Source organism: Lathamus discolor, chromosome Z (assembly GCF_037157495.1).
Source record: "Lathamus discolor isolate bLatDis1 chromosome Z, bLatDis1.hap1, whole genome shotgun sequence".
Taxonomy (NCBI): domain Eukaryota; kingdom Metazoa; phylum Chordata; class Aves; order Psittaciformes; family Psittacidae; genus Lathamus; species Lathamus discolor.
This window is the reverse complement of record NC_088909.1, coordinates 108,286,899-108,312,262: the sequence shown is the minus strand read 5'-3', so window position 1 is coordinate 108,312,262 and position 25,364 is coordinate 108,286,899. Positions and strand designations below refer to the sequence as shown.

The 25,364-nt window shown below is 47.6% G+C and overlaps 1 protein-coding gene and 4 long non-coding RNA genes across 13 annotated transcripts in view; 2 read left to right on the top strand and 3 right to left on the bottom strand.

Annotated features, from left to right (window-relative positions):
- The window catches only part of LOC136005795 (uncharacterized), a 34,190-nt gene extending 22,506 nt beyond the window's left edge, over positions 1-11,684 (top strand). Inside the window, exons 6-10 of one of the 7 annotated variants that reach the window (XR_010608888.1) lie at positions 9,024-9,112; positions 9,266-9,369; positions 10,048-10,416; positions 10,597-10,935; positions 11,330-11,684. The gene's annotated coding sequence lies outside the window, so the exon portion shown is untranslated. Of the gene's footprint in view, positions 1-6,552; positions 7,067-7,723; positions 8,286-9,023; positions 9,113-9,265; positions 9,370-10,047; positions 10,936-11,329 lie in introns of those variants that run through there. The other 6 variants (XR_010608887.1, XR_010608891.1, XR_010608892.1 and 3 more) reach the window with 6 other exon arrangements.
- LOC136005801 (uncharacterized) overlaps positions 1-25,364 on the bottom strand; it is a 107,354-nt gene that overhangs the window by 69,245 nt on the left and 12,745 nt on the right. The window lies entirely within an intron of this gene.
- On the bottom strand, positions 269-7,211 carry LOC136005803 (uncharacterized). Its single transcript, XR_010608911.1, has 3 exons — positions 6,835-7,211; positions 5,748-6,031; positions 269-1,564 (listed from the first exon to the last, which is right to left on the bottom strand). It is a non-coding gene; the product is annotated as an uncharacterized LOC136005803 (long non-coding RNA).
- On the bottom strand, positions 13,097-19,952 carry LOC136005804 (uncharacterized). Its single transcript, XR_010608912.1, has 3 exons — positions 19,652-19,952; positions 18,575-18,858; positions 13,097-14,392 (listed from the first exon to the last, which is right to left on the bottom strand). It is a non-coding gene; the product is annotated as an uncharacterized LOC136005804 (long non-coding RNA).
- On the top strand, positions 19,725-25,186 carry LOC136005811 (uncharacterized). Of its 2 annotated transcripts, none has more exons than XR_010608927.1 (4): positions 19,725-19,883; positions 21,841-21,929; positions 22,093-22,196; positions 22,875-25,186. It is a non-coding gene; the product is annotated as an uncharacterized LOC136005811 (long non-coding RNA). The 2 variants fall into 2 exon arrangements; XR_010608928.1 differs by lacking the exon at positions 19,725-19,883 and adding an exon at positions 20,547-21,102.

Below are 25,364 nucleotides of genomic sequence, written 5' to 3'. Positions count from 1 at the left end.
CTACCTATTCTGTGATTCTGTGATACTATTTACTGGAAGTGCAGAGGCTGATGTTTTGTCCCATGTCTGCTGCAAGCTTGGAAACAGCAAGTGATAACAAGTGCATATGTACACGTGGGATGAAAGGCTGTCGTTTAGGGGGCTGTCTTTCAGGCTCATGAAATTGAGCTATACCAGACAGCACATTTCAAAAGACTTGGGCTTCAAGGTGCTTGGAAAAGGGATGGGCAGGAAAGAGAGTGAAGAAAAATGAGTCAAGACACTTCGCTTTCTTAGATCCCCAATGCTTTTTTATTGCTCCATAGTTGTGGGAGAGAAGTCAGCTGAGACTGCAGGACCACAGGATACCTACGGAACATGCAGTGCCTTTAGGAAGCTGGCTTCGTCCCCTCAGAGGTAGTGGTGTACTGAGTGACCCCTTCCACATGGGTCCTGCAGACCTTCCTGAACGCTCATCTTTGAAGTACCTGGGTGTGTAAAGGGATGAGTTCTTCTCTGGGCGAGTTGTTTTCCAGCCTAATTGGTTCTATGATTCTATGACTCATGGTTACCCTCTTTCCTGCAGAAGAACAACATCACCTGCTCCTTGCTGCGGACAGGAATCTTTGTAGTGGGATGAGATGAGATCAGAATAGAGGAGATTTGCTGTCTTCTCACAGAAGTTAGGGCTCTTTTGTCTGTGTCGTTTCAGTTCTTTGAGATCCAGGAGTGCGAGCGGATCAACTATTTCCGCAATGCCCTCTGGCTCCATCTCAGCCCCCCATGACGTGCCTTGTTATCAGGTCTCCATAAAGCCCAGCCTGGCCTAACCTCTGGCCTTTCCACCATCTCTGGCAGGGCATCTGGGGAGCACAGAGCCACACAGATCTTCGGCTCTGTCTTTTCTACTGTGCAGGAAGGCACCTCTACCCAGCCTGACCAGTGCGCCAGAATTACTTTCTTTATGGGGCTTCTGGCTCCAAAAAAGAACTCTGCTTTTGCTCTTCTTCATCAGCTCATGAGCCTTAGCTCTCTAAAAGGGAATGGTTTAGGTGACGGTGACATCCGGTCCCCCCTGAAAGATGCTGGTAAGCTGGACTCTGACTTTGGAGACAAGGTTTCACTAAGGAGAAGTTCTGATCAAAGCCCTGTATGTAGGCATTTCTGGAGCTAAAGGATTTCCAAGCTTGGGATCACACCAGTCTCTGCAGTTTGGGCCTTTCCCTGATTCAACACCATGAGCTATATAACTCCCAGTGGCACTTTAGTGATGGAACTTGGTAAAATGCTTTGGTTGTTAGGCAAGTCACAGAATCATAGAATCAAGACATCTCTTTCATCCTCACCCACCATTGCCTCCCATCCCTTTAACACAGGTGGCCAGTGTTTCTGTCCTGTGTAGAATCTTGAAATGAGCACTTCTCATAAGCAGACCTAATTTTTTTGTGCTTTCTCTTTCCGGTGAGCCTGGTTATGCCAGAGTTGATGGCTACATCTCTAGATGCTCTTGATCCTGTTTGTAGGTTCTCCAGGCAGAAGACACTGTTGGTCTGGCCAGTTTGGTGATGTTTCCAGTTACTCCCAGCTGTGAGAGAAACAGTGTTGTTTTTGCATAATTGGGGATGGGACTTTACAATATTAAGACTTTCCAATATTAGAGCTTTAAGATCAATAGTAAGGCTTTGCAAGAATGAGAGTTTTCAATACTAGGTCTGGGATTAAGTTCCTAAGGCAACGAAAGAAAGGGTTTGAGATATACTTATTCAAAAAGATACGCTCTGTGGTTCAAGACATTGTCATCTCTAGATGAAAGACACACTCTGTGGTTAAAAAGAATACTATCTACGTACAACCTATGAAACTAAACCAGTGCAGGCTGGTTAAATAGTAAGTTGTGGTAAATATTTATACCCAGAGTATTGTCTCCAACCATACTGGGAATCACCTTGTCCTGGGTGGAGTGATGTTTGGTTTACAACTGGCTTGCACGGGTGGATCTCACCCAGTGCTTAGGGAAAATCTCTAAAAAGTAAAATTACGATGTTTAAAGGTCACATAGAATCTGACTGTGGGGGGTTAGAGTGTGGTCCCGTAGCACTTGCTATTGCAAGTGCTGGAGGGGAAATAAGCCAAGTTCATGGTGTAGAGGCAGATGTGACAAGAGGGGATTCAATTGCTAGATTTAGAAGAGTGGCTTGGGAGCCAAAGAGGAATGAATGTGGCCAGCCTGGGGACACTACCATTCCTCCATCGGTGTGGACATGGACTCCATGTCAGAATCCTAAAATAGTGAATGTAATTGCAATCAAAGTTTTGAAGTAGATGGAAACAGGATATAGAAATACAAATGCCTGGGTAGAATGGGTCAATGAAAATAGAATAGTTTTAGATATATTAGCTGAAGAAGGGGGAGTATGCATAATGCTAGGGAATACGTGTTGCACATGTATTACAAATAATACAACACCAGATGGAGCCATAAGCAGAGCCTTACAAGGCCTCACTACCTTGGCAGAAGAATACGCTGAAAATACGAGAACAGATACTTCCTTAACAGGATGGTGAGAATCCTGTTTTGGAAAACGGAGAGGAATGGTGGTATCTGTTTTTACTTCTGTAATTGTAGCAGCATGTGTATTAATAGCTATAAGGTGCTACCTAATTCCATATATAGGAAGACATGTACAACTTCTTGAAACTCTGTCAAAACAAATACTCATGGGACCACCACCCTACTCTGATAAAATGCTCTAGATTGAAAAAAAATAATAAATCAGTGAAGATGAGTGGGACGACTTATCTTTAGACCAAAACCGTGAAGTTATTTTATCCAGACTGGAAGCGACATACGAGGCATTTCTTTACGGAAAGTGTGAAATCCAAAACCGGTATAAATAAGAGGAAGGGGGAATTGTGAGGGAAACAGTGTTGTTTTCACAGAACTGGAGATGGGGCTTTGCAATATTAAGGCTTTCCAATATTAGAGCTTTAAGATCAATATGAAGGCTTTGCAATATTGAGAGTTTTCAATACTGGGGCTGGGGCTAAGTTAAAAGGGAATGAAAGAAAGGGTTTGAGATATAGTAACTCAAAAAGACACACTCTGTGTTAAAGCCAATGTCACCTCTAGATGAAAGATTCACTGCGAGGTTAAAAAGAATACTCTCTATGCACAAACTAAGCAGGTGCAGGCTGGTTAAACAGTAAGTTGGGGTACCACATGTCTCCCAAAGAGTTAGAGAATTGTACCGGAAAAGGATTATGTGGTTAATAATGATGTGGTTAATAAATAAGAGGAAGGGGCGTACAAAGTCGAGTAAGGGGAGGTATAAACAGAGGCGGGACAGTTAGCATCTACATTATAAGCACTGAATAGGCTGTAAGCCTTGGAGTACCCAAGCAATGGGGAAACAAGGGAGGGAACTTGTGGATGGGATAGGAAATCATAGTTCTGCTTTTGCTGTGTGTGCCTACTTGCTAGGACACCTGTTTTTGCAGAAACATGAATAAAGAGCTGCTTCACTGTTGTGTCTGCCCTGAGCTTAAGTTTTTACTTAGAGACCATTTCTCAGAGCAGCCACACAGAGCTGAAGTGCTTCTCCCTTTCAGCAAAGTATGTGAGGACTCAGGTAATTATTTGCACATTCAGAAAGCACCTATTACAAATCTTTGCCTTTGATCAGCAAACTGCTTGGACAGAGTGCTTCACACTCGGGGGAAGTAAAGGAATCTAAGCGATGGACCCAGATGCAGGTGCCATCCGTGTCAGAAGAAGTTTCTTATTTGAAGTTCTTCCAAACAGCAGCCATCTGAAAGAGACTAGAGATAACCAAGAAGCCATACGTGCTGAGGGGAGTGCTGCATAATGTTTTGGGAAACTGGCTTATGGTTAGGGCAGACGTATCCCACTCAGATCTCAGATTAAGCTTCTCCCTGTTTCTAAAGTCCTTCTTTAATGGTGATTAAGCTTGTAATTTAGGTTTCAGTTTGGCCATGTTTTTCAGGGAAGCTCTCTTAGAGGAGCACCAACAATATGCTATGTGTCTGGCTTAGCTGTAGATGTGCTCCAGGCTTAAGTGCTGATACTGGAAGGTGATCTGCATCTTGCCTGGGGTAGCAGTCCACAGCACAGCTTCCCAATGAGAAGCTGTGCTACCACAGTCCTGCACCCTGCAGTGTTGCTGAGGATTTGGAGAAATTGCTCAGCTCTTCAACCACCTCTCCAATGAGGGGCTTGCAGATTTTGGGGTTCAAGATATAGCTCATCCTCTGCAGACCCTCATTTGATTAATTTCTGGTAAAGAAGTCCCTTTGAATTGTTTTGCCTATATACCACCGGAAATAAACTTAGTTATTAATGTTGTGCTGGAGCCCTGAAACTCATTTTCCAAACACGTCTCCTCAAATTTATTGCTTTTTTTGTTACCATATACATGATCATGGCTTTGATTCAGAAACTGATGTGCTGCAGGGCTGCTGGTCTCTCTTATATATCCTCATGTGCAGCATTGCTTAAGTAGCTCCACAATGCCTTATGACGCAGGGATGGAGGATAAGGGGACCAGCACACAGTTCAGCTGTTTAAACCTGGTGCCACGTGACTAACTTTGGAGGAACAGGAGTTGCTGATGTATGCTGTGCTTCAAGCTGAATCTGTGTGCCTTCAGTGCATGTGTAAGCCAAACAGTCCCTGGGGCTTTTACTGTATTTCCTTGTCTGGAGAAGATGACAGTGAGCTTAAACATCTCTCCTGCTGCATTACAATGGACTGTGCAAAGGGCACATTACAAGGAATCAGTTGTCCATTTTCGTTTCTAAAAGACCAAGTGTACAGATATTCTGCTGAAGGACCCTGCTGTAGGTCTTAGTTCTCAAATACATCTTTTAAGATTAAGTTTTGAGACTTGCGTGGTGGCTATCTTTCTTCTGAAAGATGTCATACTCACTTTTTTGTCTGGGATGGTACACCTTCAAAGTACCCTAGGATGTTCAGGTTCCTTCTCCTGTAAGGAAGCCTACAAGAGCATATCCTTGCTCAGCCTTTACTTCCTACGTGCTCAATACCACAACAGCTCTGGGACAGAACACACCAAGACTTTAGCCTCCCCCTGGGCCCCTAGACTCAGGCTGAGTTTCCTCACAGGCCTCTCTAGAGGGGTCTCTCCTCCTCCCAGACAAACACAGAAGTGAACGGCCTAAGAAGAGAACCTGATAACCAGCTGCACAGCTCCTGCTTCCCCCCTTAGTGAAAGAGAGGCCACAGCTTCTATAATAAGACAAAATGAGAAGAGGGATAGAGATAGCATGTAAACCTTATGTCCCTTCAGCTGCTGGGCATGCTGCCTTCGGGCAGAGTTAGAGCTCTTCCTTTTTGGTCCTATGAGCTAAAATACAAAGCATCACAAGAAAACAGCATTATTCATGAAGGAAGTTCACATGAGAACTTCTTGCTGCATTTCCAGATAGAGGCAGGGCCAGGCAGCTGGTGTACGGGTCAGTATTAGGCAGGGGCTGCCCCTAAACCCCCTGTTACCATGAGATGGCCAAGCTCATCCTGCAGCCACAGGGTTTGGGCAGTGCAGACCAGCCCTGTGCCTGCTCAGGGGATCACCAGCTCCAGAATGTGCAATGGGCTCCTGGTCAGGATCATCTCTGCTTTCACCCATGCACAATTTACGTTTCCCACACGTATTATAAATTACAGATGATATCGATAAGAAAGGGATTTCTCAAGCCCAATGTACAAGGCCTAAGAGAGTGGACATTACCTGTTTAAGATCATTAGGTTCTCAACTACAATGTCTTCTGCAAGGAGGCACTGAGCTCTGCAGGGTCCCATCCATGTGGGGACTGGTTAAAATCACTTCTGCTCCAGGGGGGCTTGGCCTCGGCTCGAGCGATGACTCCCTTGAGCGGCTGAGCACCTGGGCAGTGCTCAGAAGGGTCAGTGACACCTGGTCCCTCAGGCTGAGCCTGGAGCCCCGCTGTGGCTGGAGATGCCTCAGGCACTGCAGGACAGGCTGCCCCACTCGCGTGAAACTTCCAGGTCCTGCTACGGCACAAGCAGAAAGAAGAGACCTCACACTCCCCATAATCAGTAGTAGGAGCTTGGTTTCTCACCCTGCATTTCCTACAGGAGCAGCTTGACCTCCCCACAAATCCTTATGTATAGGCAGCTGGCCTTCTCCCAGACTTTTATGGAGGAGAAACCCTCCCCACAACCCTTCGCCCCCGGGGCATTATTGGATAGCCCGGCCCCTCCACACCTACCTATAGGGGAAGCTGGCATCCTAATAGGCTCCTACAGATGAGCATTGCCTCCCTGCCAGTCCCTTTAGGGGAGCTCGGCCTCCTCTCAGGCTCCTATGGAGCAGCCTGCCCCTCCCTACCCCCCGAGGGGCATTATGTGGCAGCTCCGTCCCTCCACAGGTCCATAGAAGGGAACATGGCCTCCTCCTAGGCTTCCATAGATGAGCCTTGCCTCCCTGCCAGTCCTTATAGGGGGGGCCTGGCCACTCCCTTACAGAGAAGTTTGGATTCTTCCCCGGTTCCCACAGATGACGTTGGCCTCCCATCCGGTCCTCAGTGGGGGCAGCGAGCTCCCTCCCAGGCTCCTATAGAGGAGCGTGGCCTCCACACAGCACTTCATAAAGGATTCTGTTCCCCACAGGCCCTTGTAGGAGGGCCGATCCTCATCTCAAACACCTATCGAGGGGCCTGGCCTCCTCACAGGATCCTATGGAGCAGTCCGACCTCCCCCCACGCCCTTACTAAGGAGCCCAGCCTTCCCACATAGGAGCCCGTATCTGAGCCTACTGCAAGCCCGCTCCCCTCCTGACAGAAGACCTGCCTCACCCAGGCTGGGCGGCCATTTCCTCGCTCCCAGGTCTGCGTTCTGCGCTGAGTCCTTCCGTGCTTCACGCAGCCACCGCGCTGCTGACTGGAAGGGAGCCGCTGGGGGCGGTGTCAATCTCTCCCTGCTTCCGGCCGCAGTACCCGTGGCTGCGGCTCGGTGGTGACGCAGAGCATGGGCATATTGGAGGCCGTGAGGGCGCCCCGCAAGGCCCGTGCCAAGAACAGGCCCAAGGTGCGGGGGGGCAGCGGGGATGGGTTCCGGGTGAGGTTCCTCGGGTCCTCGCCCGGGCTGGCTGCGCCGCCTCCCGGTTGTGGTGGGTCCGGCGAGCTTAGAGCGCCGGGGAGGGGTCTGCAGGGTTGTTGCACGCCGCGGGGCGCTCATCAGCACTTTGTCTCGTGGTCGGGGCTCTTCCTGAGTGGGTTTAAAGCAGCAGAGAGGCTGTCAGCTCCAGGCCGTGTTTGTGGCCGTGTTTGTTTGTCTGCTGCTGGAAGGCATGTTCCATCTCTGGCAGTGTTCAAGGCCAGGCTGGATACCCTGGTCTAGTGGAAGGTGTCCTTGCCCGGATTTCAGACGTTTCTGGAATGATCTTAACTGAACTATTCTGCCTCAGAGCCGGGTCAAATTGGAAGTGTTTCTCTTACTTGCCTAATCTCCTCCATGTTCCACGCTGCACCCCAGAGAGGAACAGCAGTGAAGACCTGGCTGTCAAAGCCCTTTGAGAATAAATTGGTGAATTAATTGGCCACTGTTCTGGAAAACAAGGGTCAGATCTAAGTGTCAGCAATGGCTGTGATTCCAGAACAAGTTTTATTTCGTGGCTGTGGTTCCATGAGTTTAGCTGGTGGCAGAGCATGGCTGGAGCCACCGATGAAGTCAGAGCAGACTCTCCCCACACAGGGCAGGTGTTATCTTTTCTGAAACACGGACTTTGTTAGCACCGTGCTCGTTCCCTCTTAAGCTGACACCACTGATACTGGATGCAGCAATGAGGATGGTACTCCTGCAAAGGAAGTGTTTTTACATGTTCGCTGACAAATTTATCTTGCAAACTACTGTTTGAAGACAGAATCCTGAACCCGTGGGTACATAGCTCTTCTTCTACCTGAATCTCTTAAGCTTAATAATCCTCGCTGTAACACATTCTTCGGAGGTAGTGTATGATCTCTGTTTCCCAAGTCCATGTACATGATTTGGGTGGATGTGCGGTAGTTGTGCAAATACACGTTCCTGTACTATCAAGCCGATAACTGTGGGATCTGCCAGAGGTTCCTCTGCCCTGCGATGCATGTTTAACACTTGAATTTCTCAGACTTTTCTAGGCCCTGGCCAGGGTTTAGTGACTATACTGCAGTGATTCTATCACCTGAAGGGAGGTTGTGAGGTGGGGGTCTGTCTGCTTTCCGAAAAATGAAGTGATAGCACAAGAGGAAAGGACCTCAAGCTGCAGCAGGTGAAGTTTAGACTGAGTATTAGGAACAATTTCTTCCCCAAGAGGGTTGTCAAGCACCGGAACAGGCTGCCCAGGGCAGTGGTGGAGTCACCATCCCTGGAGGTGTTTAGAAGATGTGCAGATGTGGCACTTCGGGACACGGTTTAGTGGTGGATTTGGCAGCGTAGGGTAAACGGCTGGACTCAATAATCTTAAAAGGTCTTTTCCAGCCTAAATGACTCCACAGTTCTAATCAGAGCATGTACAAGACGATGCTTTGGCCACCTTACATTGTCCCTTCATTTTCATGTACACATGGTGGGCAGCATCCCTACACCGAGGGCTGGCCCTCTGTTCTCCTCTGCTGAGTCCCCTCTCTGCCACAGCCACGTTTGTCTGCTGCCCTGACCCTTGGTGAACCTCCCCAGCATGGCTCTGCTGTCGAAGCAGCTGGCTATTCATAGCTGTGGGTTTGAAACAGCTCTGGGGCTTGAATCGTGAACTACACTTGGCCTATATCCCTCGATGAGCTTGCTGGGCTGCTGTTCTGCAGTAGGGCCACTCACTTTCAGCAGGATTTTCCTGAGGTCTTTTTTAGTATCAGTTTTTCTGTGCCCCAGCTTGCTGTGTGCTAACCTGGGGCAACTCTTTGCTTCAGGTTGCTGTGTGTTGAAACCTGGCTGAATTCTTGGGGTGAGGGGCAGACTTTATTGTGCTTGATTGAATAACTTCTTGATACCAGTTTTCTTATACTGAAAGGTGGCCCCCAGCAGGACTGACGCTGACATAGGTAATGCTGCTTGGATGCTGCTTCAAAAGTCATGCTGCATTTATATGATCCTGCAAAGGTAGGTGTGCTATGGGGTCAGTTTGATGTCAGCTAGAGCAGTTGATTTGAACAACAGGGCCTTTTCATGTATGTGTGTATGTGTATAAGTATATAGATATATATGTATGTATATTTGTTTATATCTCTCTATATATGAAACTTTTCTTTGCAGAGGTACAGTGTGGGACAAGGTCAGATCTAGCTGGCACAAGCCCTTTGGGAAGAAGCAATGAAAATGGAGGAATTCAGGGAAAAGAAAAATAGCATTGGAAGAAGGTCAGGATGTTGATCCATCACCATCCTTGGTGATGAATCCTGGCTCCTGGCTCATGTCTCCCATCATGCCCCAGCCCCCTGCATGCTCCCAGTGCCTGCCACTGCTGGGAAGTCCTGAGCTCCTTCCTATATGTTGAAACCCTGCTGCTGAAGCTCTGACTTCCTTCTTCTAACTGCCACATCTCCTTTGGGTGTCTTTTGTGGATGCCTATCGCAGGGGCTCAGCTCCAGAGACACCAGCCTCAGCCGGCAATGTTCTTAAAGCATGTATACCTGTATCTCATATGTATAGTGTTGCGTGATGTCCATAGGCTTTGCCAAAATTGGCAAGCCTTTTAACCTCTTCTGGCTTCAGATTCCTTTGTCTGGAAAATGAGAGCAAACTGCTACAAATTTGGACACAGCAGAAGGGAGTTCGCTTCCCAATTTCCCTAGCTTCTATGGAGATGATACAGTACTATATATTGGTGGATTTCATTTGTAGAGTTCCTTTGCTTAAACAGGTGGAGGCTTAGCTAGAAGTATAAAAGGTGTGTTCTGTGAAGATGCTTTAGGTGAACATAGGTCCTTAAGGCTATCTGAGTTTGTACTGTGCCTCTTCCTTTCCTAAGTCACGTAGTCCATTGTGGAGCTTTGATGGTCAGTAATGTGTTGACTCTGGCTTTGTTGTCTTCACAGATAGAGCTGATAATGGAGGCGATTCACAAAACCAGGAATCTGCAGTACTAGAAGACCGTGGAAGTAAAGCAGACATGCTGCTCTTTCTTGCTATATGGTTTAACAGTGCTAACACACGCGCACAGTGCTGGCTCCGTCTTACGTATGAGGGTCTTCCTCTGCTGCAGTTCATGCAGACACTACATCAAGAGCTGCAGCAAAGGAAGACTGTCACATTAAAGTCTCCATAGTGGGCTCTGAAAAACTGAAGAGTACACCAGGGACATTGCTGGTAGCAGCCTTGCACGGTTGGATAAGAGTGATTTAGATGTCAAGAACTCGATTGCTATGAGGTTTTCATGCCAAATGAAGAGCAGCTTGTCTTGTGAGGTCAGTTTTGGTCAAGCAGTATGGCACTGGGGGGCTTGTGTGCTGTCCCCTGCTCTGCGCGCAGCCTTTGGCCACCTCTTCACTTGGAGCCTGTGTTTTCCTCCAGAGCTACCTGCATGAGCTGTAATAGCAACTCACTGCTTGCTAACACTGTCCTGCCCTGTTTGTTGGCTCTCCTAGGCCAAGTGCCTTCATGAGCAGCGCTGCAAGGATAAGGGTGAGGCGGAACAAGCTGTGCCCCACAGCGCAAACAGGGTTACACAGAAGCAGCAGGAGAAGGTATAGAGAGGTGGGTGGCCTTGGGACAGGACGGGTGTATGTTCTTGGAGCTCTCCTGCCCCCTAACTCTTCTCCCAGCTCTGGGTTTGGGGGTGAGATGGAAGGGCTGGCAATGTTCTCTAGCTGGGCTTCAATACCGTTGGTGATGCACGTTGGCTCTGCTGTAGCTTTCTTCTCTCTCCCAGTTTTGGCAGCTGTTCCTCAGTCTGGCTCAGATGAAATCATTACCAGAAGACTCTGGTGAGTGTGGAAATGCAGGCTTTGGAGGGTGAGGGGAGAGTTTCCAGGGGCAGGGGGTGTGAAGCAATGGCATGGCTCTTGAGTGAGTTCCAGATCCTGGGTCGGGGCTGGCTTCTCAGAAACTCATGCTCCACATACCAGAGGTGGAGCTCACTCAAGAGCCATGCCATGGCTTCACAGCCCATTTCCCGTTTCTCATAGTTTCTCTGATGCATGACCCTCCACCTTGCTGCACAGCTCTGCATTTCCTTGCAGTGCACATCCATAGCTGAGCTCACACATTACTGCTGCTTTCTCCCTGATGTCCCTGCCAATTCGTGTTTCATGTACTGCCTTCCAGCAAAGGGTCTTTTTAATCAGTGTTACTCAGATGAGAGTGTGATTTCTCTCACAGGCAGGAGTTACCAGCAGAGCGTTACCACACCGGAGAAGATCCAGGAATAATGGCAAAGAGCACGTCAAAGCTTGTGGGGTAAAAGTCCCCAAACACCTTCACGTGGCAGTGTGGTCCTCTGGATGTCCGCTCCTCGTTGCAGGGGTCCGGGATGGCACAGATCTGTCTTCTCTGTTTTGCCCTGGCAGTGAAGTAGCAGTACATGTTGCAGCTAGCCCTGTGTGTGCCTTAGGCATGCCTTCTACGTTTCAGGTCCCACCACTTCATGGTTTTCACTCCTTTTTTTGTTTTTATTTTTCCTTCCACTACCTTTTCAAAGTAACAGAATCAAAGCAGTGACCTTTTTGCCCATTAACCTGTTTGCATGTTTGTTGTGGCCATTATACTGAACAGCGGTGGTCACCTCTGGCTACTTAGTGACTTAAGGCCAGTGTGTCCTACAGCCATGACACCACCTAGCAGACTCTGAAACTCTGAAGGACTTTAAATGAGTTTGCAGCAGAAGGTGCTGACACACTGGGAATGCAAGCTGGGTGAAGACATCTCCATGGGAACCCAGTGTGCCAGCAGCCCTTCACCATGTATCTCACGTGGTAGCATGCGAACCCCTCTGAGCAGATGTATCAGTCTAAAGCAGACTGTCTCATAGCAAAATGGTCTAGCCAGACTTCCAGCAAGTGCTAGGGAAGTCCAGAGCTGGTGGCAAGAGGACCATGATGCTGCACTGCTGCTGACCTGTGTCTTGCAGCTGTCTGTGATGTGTAACCAAGGGTTGAAGGAGGTGATCCGGCTCCTGTACTCTGCTCTCGTGTGACCTGTAAGAGTGACAGAGCACTGGAACAGGTTGCCCAGGGGGGTTGTGGAGTCTCCTACACTGGAGATATTCAAGGCCCGCCTGGACAAGTTCCTGTGTGATGTACTGTAGGTTACCCTGCTCTTGCAGGGGGGTTGGACTAGATGATCTTTTTAGGTCCCTTCCAACCCTTGGGATTCTGTGATTCTGTGATTCTGTGACCTCACTTGGAGTATTGCGTACCGTACTGGTATCTTCAACATAAAAAGGATGTAGAGCTGTTGGGGCTAGTCCAGAGGATGGCCCTGAGGACGACAAGGCGGCTGGAGCACCTCACATATCAAGAAAGGCTGAGAGAGTTGTGGCTATTCGTCCTGGAGCTGAGAATACTGCGTGGAGACCTCCCAGCAGATTCCAGTGCCTGAAAGGGGCCTACAAGGATGCTGGGGAGGGGACTCTTCATTAGGGATTTTAGTGATAGCACAAGGGGTAACAGGTTAAAACTTAAACAGGGGAAGTTTAGGTTAGATATAAGGAAGAAGTTCTTGGCTCTGGAATGGGTTGCCCAAGGAAGTTGTGAATGCTCCATCCCTGGCAGTGTTCAAAGCCAGGCTGGACGCAGTTTTGGGTGGCACGGTTTAGTGCGAGGTGTCCCTGCCTATGGCAGGGGGGTGGGAACTAGATGACCCTAAGGTCCTTTCCAACCCTACCTATTCTGTGATTCTGTGATACTATTTACTGGAAGTGCAGAGGCTGATGTTTTGTCCCATGTCTGCTGCAAGCTTGGAAACAGCAAGTGATAACAAGTGCATATGTACACGTGGGATGAAAGGCTGTCGTTTAGGGGGCTGTCTTTCAGGCTCATGAAATTGAGCTATACCAGACAGCACATTTCAAAAGACTTGGGCTTCAAGGTGCTTGGAAAAGGGATGGGCAGGAAAGAGAGTGAAGAAAAATGAGTCAAGACACTTCGCTTTCTTAGATCCCCAATGCTTTTTTATTGCTCCATAGTTGTGGGAGAGAAGTCAGCTGAGACTGCAGGACCACAGGATACCTACGGAACATGCAGTGCCTTTAGGAAGCTGGCTTCGTCCCCTCAGAGGTAGTGGTGTACTGAGTGACCCCTTCCACATGGGTCCTGCAGACCTTCCTGAACGCTCATCTTTGAAGTACCTGGGTGTGTAAAGGGATGAGTTCTTCTCTGGGCGAGTTGTTTTCCAGCCTAATTGGTTCTATGATTCTATGACTCATGGTTACCCTCTTTCCTGCAGAAGAACAACATCACCTGCTCCTTGCTGCGGACAGGAATCTTTGTAGTGGGATGAGATGAGATCAGAATAGAGGAGATTTGCTGTCTTCTCACAGAAGTTAGGGCTCTTTTGTCTGTGTCGTTTCAGTTCTTTGAGATCCAGGAGTGCGAGCGGATCAACTATTTCCGCAATGCCCTCTGGCTCCATCTCAGCCCCCCATGACGTGCCTTGTTATCAGGTCTCCATAAAGCCCAGCCTGGCCTAACCTCTGGCCTTTCCACCATCTCTGGCAGGGCATCTGGGGAGCACAGAGCCACACAGATCTTCGGCTCTGTCTTTTCTACTGTGCAGGAAGGCACCTCTACCCAGCCTGACCAGTGCGCCAGAATTACTTTCTTTATGGGGCTTCTGGCTCCAAAAAAGAACTCTGCTTTTGCTCTTCTTCATCAGCTCATGAGCCTTAGCTCTCTAAAAGGGAATGGTTTAGGTGACGGTGACATCCGGTCCCCCCTGAAAGATGCTGGTAAGCTGGACTCTGACTTTGGAGACAAGGTTTCACTAAGGAGAAGTTCTGATCAAAGCCCTGTATGTAGGCATTTCTGGAGCTAAAGGATTTCCAAGCTTGGGATCACACCAGTCTCTGCAGTTTGGGCCTTTCCCTGATTCAACACCATGAGCTATATAACTCCCAGTGGCACTTTAGTGATGGAACTTGGTAAAATGCTTTGGTTGTTAGGCAAGTCACAGAATCATAGAATCAAGACATCTCTTTCATCCTCACCCACCATTGCCTCCCATCCCTTTAACACAGGTGGCCAGTGTTTCTGTCCTGTGTAGAATCTTGAAATGAGCACTTCTCATAAGCAGACCTAATTTTTTTGTGCTTTCTCTTTCCGGTGAGCCTGGTTATGCCAGAGTTGATGGCTACATCTCTAGATGCTCTTGATCCTGTTTGTAGGTTCTCCAGGCAGAAGACACTGTTGGTCTGGCCAGTTTGGTGATGTTTCCAGTTACTCCCAGCTGTGAGAGAAACAGTGTTGTTTTTGCATAATTGGGGATGGGACTTTACAATATTAAGACTTTCCAATATTAGAGCTTTAAGATCAATAGTAAGGCTTTGCAAGAATGAGAGTTTTCAATACTAGGTCTGGGATTAAGTTCCTAAGGCAACGAAAGAAAGGGTTTGAGATATACTTATTCAAAAAGATACGCTCTGTGGTTCAAGACACTGTCATCTCTAGATGAAAGACACACTCTGTGGTTAAAAAGAATACTATCTACGTACAACCTATGAAACTAAACCAGTGCAGGCTGGTTAAATAGTAAGTTGTGGTAAATATTTATACCCAGAGTATTGTCTCCAACCATACTGGGAATCACCTTGTCCTGGGTGGAGTGATGTTTGGTTTACAACTGGCTTGCACGGGTGGATCTCACCCAGTGTTTAGGGAAAATCTCTAAAAAGTAAAATTACGATGTTTAAAGGTCACATAGAATCTGACTGTGGGGGGTTAGAGTGTGGTCCCGTAGCACTTGCTATTGCAAGTGCTGGAGGGGAAATAAGCCAAGTTCATGGTGTAGAGGCAGATGTGACAAGAGGGGATTCAATTGCTAGATTTAGAAGAGTGGCTTGGGAGCCAAAGAGGAATGAATGTGGCCAGCCTGGGGACACTACCATTCCTCCATCGGTGTGGACATGGACTCCATGTCAGAATCCTAAAATAGTGAATGTAATTGCAATCAAAGTTTTGAAGTAGATGGAAACAGGATATAGAAATACAAATGCCTGGGTAGAATGGGTCAATGAAAATAGAATAGTTTTAGATATATTAGCTGAAGAAGGGGGAGTATGCATAATGCTAGGGAATACGTGTTGCACATGTATTACAAATAATACAACACCAGATGGAGCCATAAGCAGAGCCTTACAAGGCCTCACTACCTTGGCAGAAGAATACGCTGAAAATACGAGAACAGATACTTCCTTAACAGGATGGTGAGAATCCTGTTTTGGAAAACGGAGAGGAATGGTGGTATCTGTTTTTACTTCTGTAATTGTAGCAGCATGTGTATTAATAGCTATAAGGTGCTACCTAATTCCATATATAGGAAGACATGTACAACTTCTTGAAACTCTGTCAAAACAAATACTCATGGGACCACCACCCTACTCTGATAAAATGCTCTAGATTGAAAAAAAATAATAAATCAGTGAAGATGAGTGGGACGACTTATCTTTAGACCAAAACCGTGAAGTTATTTTATCCAGACTGGAAGCGACATACGAGGCATTTCTTTACGGAAAGTGTGAAATCCAAAACCGGTATAAATAAGAGGAAGGGGGAATTGTGAGGGAAACAGTGTTGTTTTCACATAACTGGAGATGGGGCTTTGCAATATTAAGGCTTTCCAATATTAGAGCTTTAAGATCAATATGAAGGCTTTGCAATATTGAGAGTTTTCAATACTGGGGCTGGGGCTAAGTTAAAAGGGAATGAAAGAAAGGGTTTGAGATATAGTAACTCAAAAAGACACACTCTGTGTTAAAGCCAATGTCACCTCTAGATGAAAGATTCACTGCGAGGTTAAAAAGAATACTCTCTATGCACAAACTAAGCAGGTGCAGGCTGGTTAAACAGTAAGTTGGGGTACCACATGTCTCCCAAAGAGTTAGAGAATTGTACCGGAAAAGGATTATGTGGTTAATAATGATGTGGTTAATAAATAAGAGGAAGGGGCGTACAAAGTCGAGTAAGGGGAGGTATAAACAGAGGCGGGACAGTTAGCATCTACATTATAAGCACTGAATAGGCTGTAAGCCTTGGAGTACCCAAGCAATGGGGAATCAAGGGAGGGAACTTGTGGATGGGATAGGAAATCATAGTTCTGCTTTTGCTGTGTGTGCCTACTTGCTAGGACACCTGTTTTTGCAGAAACATGAATAAAGAGCTGCTTCACTGTTGTGTCTGCCCTGAGCTTAAGTTTTTACCTAGAGACCATTTCTCAGAGCAGCCACACAGAGCTGAAGTGCTTCTCCCTTTCAGCAAAGTATGTGAGGACTCAGGTAATTATTTGCACATTCAGAAAGCACCTATTACAAATCTTTGCCTTTGATCAGCAAACTGCTTGGACAGAGTGCTTCACACTCGGGGGAAGTAAAGGAATCTAAGCGATGGACCCAGATGCAGGTGCCATCCGTGTCAGAAGAAGTTTCTTATTTGAAGTTCTTCCAAACAGCAGCCATCTGAAAGAGAGTAGAGATAACCAAGAAGCCATACGTGCTGAGGGGAGTGCTGCATAATGTTTTGGGAAACTGGCTTATGGTTAGGGCAGACGTATCCCACTCAGATCTCAGATTAAGCTTCTCCCCGTTTCTAAAGTCCTTCTTTAATGGTGATTAAGCTTGTAATTTAGGTTTCAGTTTGGCCATGTTTTTCAGGGAAGCTCTCTTAGAGGAGCACCAACAATATGCTATGTGTCTGGCTTAGCTGTAGATGTGCTCCAGGCTTAAGTGCTGATACTGGAAGGTGATCTGCATCTTGCCTGGGGTAGCAGTCCACAGCACAGCTTCCCAATGAGAAGCTGTGCTACCACAGTCCTGCACCCTGCAGTGTTGCTGAGGATTTGGAGAAATTGCTCAGCTCTTCAACCACCTCTCCAATGAGGGGCTTGCAGATTTTGGGGTTCAAGATATAGCTCATCCTCTGCAGACCCTCATTTGATTAATTTCTGGTAAAGAAGTCCCTTTGAATTGTTTTGCCTATATACCACCGGAAATAAACTTAGTTATTAATGTTGTGCTGGAGCCCTGAAACTCATTTTCCAAACACGTCTCCTCAAATTTATTGCTTTTTTTGTTACCATATACATGATCATGGCTTTGATTCAGAAACTGATGTGCTGCAGGGCTGCTGGTCTCTCTTATATATCCTCATGTGCAGCATTGCTTAAGTAGCTCTGCAATGCCTTATGACGCAGGGATGGAGGATAAGGGGACCAGCACACAGTTCAGCTGTTTAAACCTGGTGCCACGTGACTAACTTTGGAGGAACGGGAGTTGCTGATGTATGCTGTGCTTCAAGCTGAATCTGTGTGCCTTCAGTGCATGTGTAAGCCAAACAGTCCCTGGGGCTTTTACTGTATTTCCTTGTCTGGAGAAGATGACAGTGAGCTTAAACATCTCTCCTGCTGCATTACAATGGACTGTGCAAAGGGCACATTACAAGGAATCAGTTGTCCATTTTCGTTTCTAAAAGACCAAGTGTACAGATATTCTGCTGAAGGACCCTGCTGTAGGTCTTAGTTCTCAAATACATCTTTTAAGATTAAGTTTTGAGACTTGCGTGGTGGCTATCTTTCTTCTGAAAGATGTCATACTCACTTTTTTGTCTGGGATGGTACACCTTCAAAGTACCCTAGGATGTTCAGGTTCCTTCTCCTGTAAGGAAGCCTACAAGAGCATATCCTTGCTCAGCCTTTACTTCCTACGTGCTCAATACCACAACAGCTCTGGGACAGAACACACCAAGACTTTAGCCTCCCCCTGGGCCCCTAGACTCAGGCTGAGTTTCCTCACAGGCCTCTCTAGAGGGGTCTCTCCTCCTCCCAGACAAACACAGAAGTGAACGGCCTAAGAAGAGAACCTGATAACCAGATGCACAGCTCCTGCTTCCCCCCTAGTGAAAGAGAGGCCACAGCTTCTATAATAAGACAAAATGAGAAGAGGGATAGAGATAGCATGTAAACCTTATGTCCCTTCAGCTGCTGGGCATGCTGCCTTCGGGCAGAGTTAGAGCTCTTCCTTTTTGGTCCTATGAGCTAAAATACAAAGCATCACAAGAAAACAGCATTATTCATGAAGGAAGTTCACATGAGAACTTCTTGCTGCATTTCCAGATAGAGGCAGGGCCAGGCAGCTGGTGTACGGGTCAGTATTAGGCAGGGGCTGCCCCTAAACCCCCTGTTACCATGAGATGGCCAAGCTCATCCTGCAGCCACAGGGTTTGGGCAGTGCAGACCAGCCCTGTGCCTGCTCAGGGGATCACCAGCTCCAGAATGTGCAATGGGCTCCTGGTCAGGATCATCTCTGCTTTCACCCATGCACAATTTACGTTTCCCACACGTATTATAAATTACAGATGATATCGATAAGAAAGGGATTTCTCAAGCCCAATGTACAAGGCCTAAGAGAGTGGACATTACCTGTTTAAGATCATTAGGTTCTCAACTACAATGTCTTCTGCAAGGAGGCACTGAGCTCTGCAGGGTCCCATCCATGTGGGGACTGGTTAAAATCACTTCTGCTCCAGGGGGGCTTGGCCTCGGCTCGAGCGATGACTCCCTTGAGCGGCTGAGCACCTGGGCAGTGCTCAGAAGGGTCAGTGACACCTGGTCCCTCAGGCTGAGCCTGGAGCCCCGCTGTGGCTGGAGATGCCTCAGGCACTGCAGGACAGGCTGCCCCACTCGCGTGAAACTTCCAGGTCCTGCTACGGCACAAGCAGAAAGAAGAGACCTCACACTCCCCATAATCAGTAGTAGGAGCTTGGTTTCTCACCCTGCATTTCCTACAGGAGCAGCTTGACCTCCCCACAAATCCTTATGTATAGGCAGCTGGCCTTCTCCCAGACTTTTATGGAGGAGAAACCCTCCCCACAACCCTTCGCCCCCGGGGCATTATTGGATAGCCCAGCCCCTCCACAGGGGAAGCTGGCATCCTAATAGGCTCCTACAGATGAGCATTGCCTCCCTGCCAGTCCCTTTAGGGGAGCTCGGCCTCCTCTCAGGCTCCTATGGAGCAGCCTGCCCCTCCCTACCCCCCGAGGGGCATTATGTGGCAGCTCCGTCCCTCCACAGGTCCATAGAAGGGAACATGGCCTCCTCCTAGGCTTCCATAGATGAGCCTTGCCTCCCTGCCAGTCCTTATAGGGGGGGCCTGGCCACTCCCTTACAGAGAAGTTTGGATTCTTCCCCGGTTCCCAGAGATGACGTTGGCCTCCCATCCGGTCCTCAGTGGGGGCAGCGAGCTCCCTCCCAGGCTCCTATAGAGGAGCGTGGCCTCCACACAGCACTTCATAAAGGATTCTGTTCCCCACAGGCCCTTGTAGGAGGGCCGATCCTCATCTCAAACACCTATCGAGGGGCCTGGCCTCCTCACAGGATCCTATGGAGCAGTCCGACCTCCCCCCACGCCCTTACTAAGGAGCCCAGCCTTCCCACATAGGAGCCCGTATCTGAGCCTACTGCAAGCCCGCTCCCCTCCTGACAGAAGACCTGCCTCACCCAGGCTGGGCGGCCATTTCCTCGCTCCCAGGTCTGCGTTCTGCGCTGAGTCCTTCCGTGCTTCACACAGCCACCGCGCTGCTGACTGGAAGGGAGCCGCTGGGGGCGGTGTCAATCTCTCCCTGCTTCCGGCCGCAGTACCCGTGGCTGCGGCTCGGTGGTGACGCAGAGCATGGGCATATTGGAGGCCGTGAGGGCGCCCCGCAAGGCCCGTGCCAAGAACAGGCCCAAGGTGCGGGGGGGCAGCGGGGATGGGTTCCGGGTGAGGTTCCTCGGGTCCTCGCCCGGGCTGGCTGCGCCGCCTTCCGGTTGTGGTGGGTCCGGCGAGCTTAGAGCGCCGGGGAGGGGTCTGCAGGGTTGTTGCACGCCGCGGAGCGCTCGTCAGCACTTTGTCTCGTGGTCGGGGCTCTTCCTGAGTGGGTTTAAAGCAGCAGAGAGGCTGTCAGCTCCAGGCCGTGTTTGTGGCCGTGTTTGTTTGTCTGCTGCTGGAAGGCATGTTCCATCTCTGGCAGTGTTCAAGGCCAGGCTGGATACCCTGGTCTAGTGGAAGGTGTCCTTGCCCGGATTTCAGACGTTTCTGGAATGATCTTAACTGAACTATTCTGCCTCAGAGCCGGGTCAAATTGGAAGTGTTTCTCTTACTTGCCTAATCTCCTCCATGTTCCACGCTGCACCCCAGAGAGGAACAGCAGTGAAGACCTGGCTGTCAAAGCCCTTTGAGAATAAATTGGTGAATTAATTGGCCACTGTTCTGGAAAACAAGGGTCAGATCTAAGTGTCAGCAATGGCTGTGATTCCAGAACAAGTTTTATTTCGTGGCTGTGGTTCCATGAGTTTAGCTGGTGGCAGAGCATGGCTGGAGCCACCGATGAAGTCAGAGCAGACTCTCCCCACACAGGGCAGGTGTTATCTTTTCTGAAACACGGACTTTGTTAGCACCGTGCTCGTTCCCTCTTAAGCTGACACCACTGATACTGGATGCAGCAATGAGGATGGTACTCCTGCAAAGGAAGTGTTTTTACATGTTCGCTGACAAATTTATCTTGCAAACTACTGTTTGAAGACAGAATCCTGAACCCGTGGGTACATAGCTCTTCTTCTACCTGAATCTCTTAAGCTTAATAATCCTCGCTGTAACACATTCTTCGGAGGTAGTGTATGATCTCTGTTTCCCAAGTCCATGTACATGATTTGGGTGGATGTGCGGTAGTTGTGCAAATACACGTTCCTGTACTATCAAGCCGATAACTGTGGGATCTGCCAGAGGTTCCTCTGCCCTGCGATGCATGTTTAACACTTGAATTTCTCAGACTTTTCTAGGCCCTGGCCAGGGTTTAGTGACTATACTGCAGTGATTCTATCACCTGAAGGGAGGTTGTGAGGTGGGGGTCTGTCTGCTTTCCGAAAAATGAAGTGATAGCACAAGAGGAAAGGACCTCAAGCTGCAGCAGGTGAAGTTTAGACTGAGTATTAGGAACAATTTCTTCCCCAAGAGGGTTGTCAAGCACCGGAACAGGCTGCCCAGGGCAGTGGTGGAGTCACCATCCCTGGAGGTGTTTAGAAGATGTGCAGATGTGGCACTTCGGGACACGGTTTAGTGGTGGATTTGGCAGCGTAGGGTAAACGGCTGGACTCAATAATCTTAAAAGGTCTTTTCCAGCCTAAATGACTCCACAGTTCTAATCAGAGCATGTACAAGACGATGCTTTGGCCACCTTACATTGTCCCTTCATTTTCATGTACACATGGTGGGCAGCATCCCTACACCGAGGGCTGGCCCTCTGTTCTCCTCTGCTGAGTCCCCTCTCTGCCACAGCCACGTTTGTCTGCTGCCCTGACCCTTGGTGAACCTCCCCAGCATGGCTCTGCTGTCGAAGCAGCTGGCTATTCATAGCTGTGGGTTTGAAACAGCTCTGGGGCTTGAATCGTGAACTACACTTGGCCTATATCCCTCGATGAGCTTGCTGGGCTGCTGTTCTGCAGTAGGGCCACTCACTTTCAGCAGGATTTTCCTGAGGTCTTTTTTAGTATCAGTTTTTCTGTGCCCCAGCTTGCTGTGTGCTAACCTGGGGCAACTCTTTGCTTCAGGTTGCTGTGTGTTGAAACCTGGCTGAATTCTTGGGGTGAGGGGCAGACTTTATTGTGCTTGCTTGAATAACTTCTTGATACCAGTTTTCTTATACTGAAAGGTGGCCCCCAGCAGGACTGACGCTGACATAGGTAATGCTGCTTGGATGCTGCTTCAAAAGTCATGCTGCATTTATATGATCCTGCAAAGGTAGGTGTGCTATGGGGTCAGTTTGATGTCAGCTAGAGCAGTTGATTTGAACAACAGGGCCTTTTCATTTATGTGTGTATGTGTATGTGTATATGTATATAGATATATATGTATGTATATTTGTTTATATCTCTCTATATACGAAACTTTCTTTTCTTTGCAGAGGTACAGTGTGGGACAAGGTCAGATCTAGCTGGCACAAGCCCTTTGGGAAGAAGCAATGAAAATGGAGGAATTCAGGGAAGAGAAAAATAGCATTGGAAGAAGGTCAGGATGTTGATCCATCACCATCCTTGGTGATGAATCCTGGCTCCTGGCTCATGTCTCCCATCATGCCCCAGCCCCCTGCATGCTCCCAGTGCCTGCCACTGCTGGGAAGTCCTGAGCTCCTTCCTATATGTTGAAACCCTGCTGCTGAAGCTCTGACTTCCTTCTTCTGACTGCCACATCTCCTTTGGGTGTCTTTTGTGGATGCCTATCGCAGGGGCTCAGCTCCAGAGACACCAGCCTCAGCCGGCAATGTTCTTAAAGCATGTATACCTGTATCTCATATGTATAGTGTTGCGTGATGTCCATAGGCTTTGCCAAAATTGGCAAGCCTTTTAACCTCTTCTGGCTTCAGATTCCTTTGTCTGGAAAATGAGAGCAAACTGCTACAAATTTGGACACAGCAGAAGGGAGTTCGCTTCCCAATTTCCCTAGCTTCTATGGAGATGATACAGTACTATATATTGGTGGATTTCGTTTGTAGAGTTCCTTTGCTTAGACAGGTGGAGGCTTAGCTAGAAGTATAAAAGGTGTGTTCTGTGAAGATGCTTTAGGTGAACATAGGTCCTTAAGGCTATCTGAGTTTGTACTGTGCCTCTTCCTTTCCTAAGTCACAGAGTCCATTGTGGAGCTTTGATGGTCAGTAATGTGTTGACTCTGGCTTTGTTGTCTTCACAGATAGAGCTGATAATGGAGGCGATTCACAAAACCAGGAATCTGCAGTGCTAGAAGACCGTGGAAGTAAAGCAGACATGCTGCTCTTTCTTGCTATATGGTTTAACACTGCTAACACAGGCGCACAGTGCTGGCTCCGTCTTAAGTATGAAGGTCTTCCTCTGCTGCAGTTCATGCAGACACTACATCAAGAGCTGCAGCAGAGGAAGACTGTCACATTAAAGTAAAATTACGGTGTTTAAAGGTCACATAGAATCTGACTGTGGGGGGTTAGAGTGTGATCCCGTAGCACTTACTATTGCAAGTGCTGGACGGGAAATAAGCCAAGTTCATGTTGTATGGGCAGATGTGACAAGAGGAAATTCAATTGCTAGATTTAGAAGAGTGGCTTGGGAGCCAAAGAGGAATGAATGTGGCCAGCCTGGGGACACTACCATTCCTCCATCGGTGTGGACATGGACTCCATGTCGGAATCCAAAAATAGTAAATGTAATTGCAATCAATGTTTTGAAGTAGATATTTCAAAGAGAAACAAGATATAGAAATACAAATGCCTGGGTAGAATGGGTCAAATATACAGTGAAAATAAAATAGTTTTAGATATATTAGCTGAAGAAGGAGGAGTATGCATAATGCTAGGGACTATGTGTTGCAGATTTATTCCAAATAATGAAACACCAGATGGAGCCATAAGCAGAGCCTTACAAGGCCTCACTACCTTGGCAGAAGAATAGGCTGAAAATACGAGAACAGATATTTAATTAACAGGATGGTTAGAATCCTGGTTTGGAAAACGGAGAGGAATGGTGGTATCAGTTTTTACTTCTGTAATTGTAGCAACATGTGTATTAATAGCTACAAGGTGCTACATAATTCCGTATATAGGAAGACGTACAACTTCTTGAAACCACTCTGTCAAAACAAATGCTCATGGGACCATCACCCTACTCTGATAAAATGTGAAGTGTGAAAAACAAAATGGGTATAAATAAGAGGAAGGGGGAATTGTGAGAGAAACAGTGTTGTTTTTGAATAACTGGAGATGCAATATTAAGGCTTTCCAATATTAGAGCTTTAAGATCAATAAGAAGGCTTTGCAATATTAAGAGTTTTCAATACTGGAGGTGGGGCTAAGTTACTAAGGGAATGAAAGAAAGGGTTTGAGATATAGTAACTCAAAAAGACACACTCTGTGGTTAAAGCCAATGTCACCTCTAGATGAAAGATTCACTCTGTGTTTAAAAAGAATACTCTCTATGTACAAACTAAGCAGGTGCAGGCTGGTTAAACAGTTAAGTTGGGGTACCACATGTCTCCCAAAGAGTTAGAGAATTGTACCGGAAAAAGATTATGTGGTTAATAATGATGTGGTTAATAAGTAAGAGGAAGGGGCGTACAAAGTCGAGTAAGGGGAGGTATAAACAGAGGCGGGACAGTTAGCATCTACATTATAAGCACTGAATAGGCTGTAAACCTTGGAGTACCCAAGCAATTGGGAAACAAGGGAGAGAACTTGTGGATGGGATAGGAAATCATAGTTCTGCTTTTGCTGTGTGTGCCTACTTACTAGGACACCCATTTTTGCAAAAACTTTAATAAGGAGCTGCTTCACTGTTGGGTCTACTCTGAGCTTAAGTTTTTACCTAGAGACCATTTCTCACAGCAGCCACACAGAGCAGAAGTGCTTCTCTGTTTCAGCAAAGTATTTAAGAACTCAGATAATTATTTCCACATGCAGAAAGCACCTATTACAAATCTTTGTCTTTGATCAGCAAATTGCTTGGACAGATATCCCATCTTCACACTCAGGGGAAGAAAAGGAATCTAAGCGATGGACCCAGACGGAGGGGCCATCTGTATCAGAAGAAGGTTTTGATTTGAAGTTCTTCCAAAGTGCAGCCATCAGAAAGAGGCTGGAGATAACCAAGAAGCCGTACGTGCTGAGGCGAGTGCTGCACAATGTTTTGGGAAACTGGCTTATGGTTAGGGCAGAAATATCCCACTCAGATCTCAGATTAAGCTTCTCCCTGTTTCTGAAGTCCTTCTTTAATGGTGATTAAGCTTGTAATATAGGTTTCAGTTTGGCCATGTCTTTCAGGGAAGCTCTCTTAGAGGAGCACCAATAATATGCTGTGTGTCTGGCTTAGCTGTAGATGTGCTCCAGGCTTAGGTGCTGATACTGGAAGGTGATCTGCATCTTGCCTGGTGTAGCAGTCCACAGCACAGCTACCCAATGAGAGGCTGTGCTGCCACAAACATGCACCCTGCAGTGTTGCTGAGGATTTGGAGAAGATGCTCAGCCCTTCAACCACCTCTCCAACGAGGGGCTTGCAGATTTTTTGGGTTGTACAGATATTCTGCTGAAGGACCCTGCTGTAGGTCTTAGTTCTCAAATACATCTTTTAAGATTAAGTTTTGAGACTTGCGTGGTGGCTATCTTTCTTCTGAAAGATGTCATACTCACTTTTTTGTCTGGGATGGTACACCTTCAAA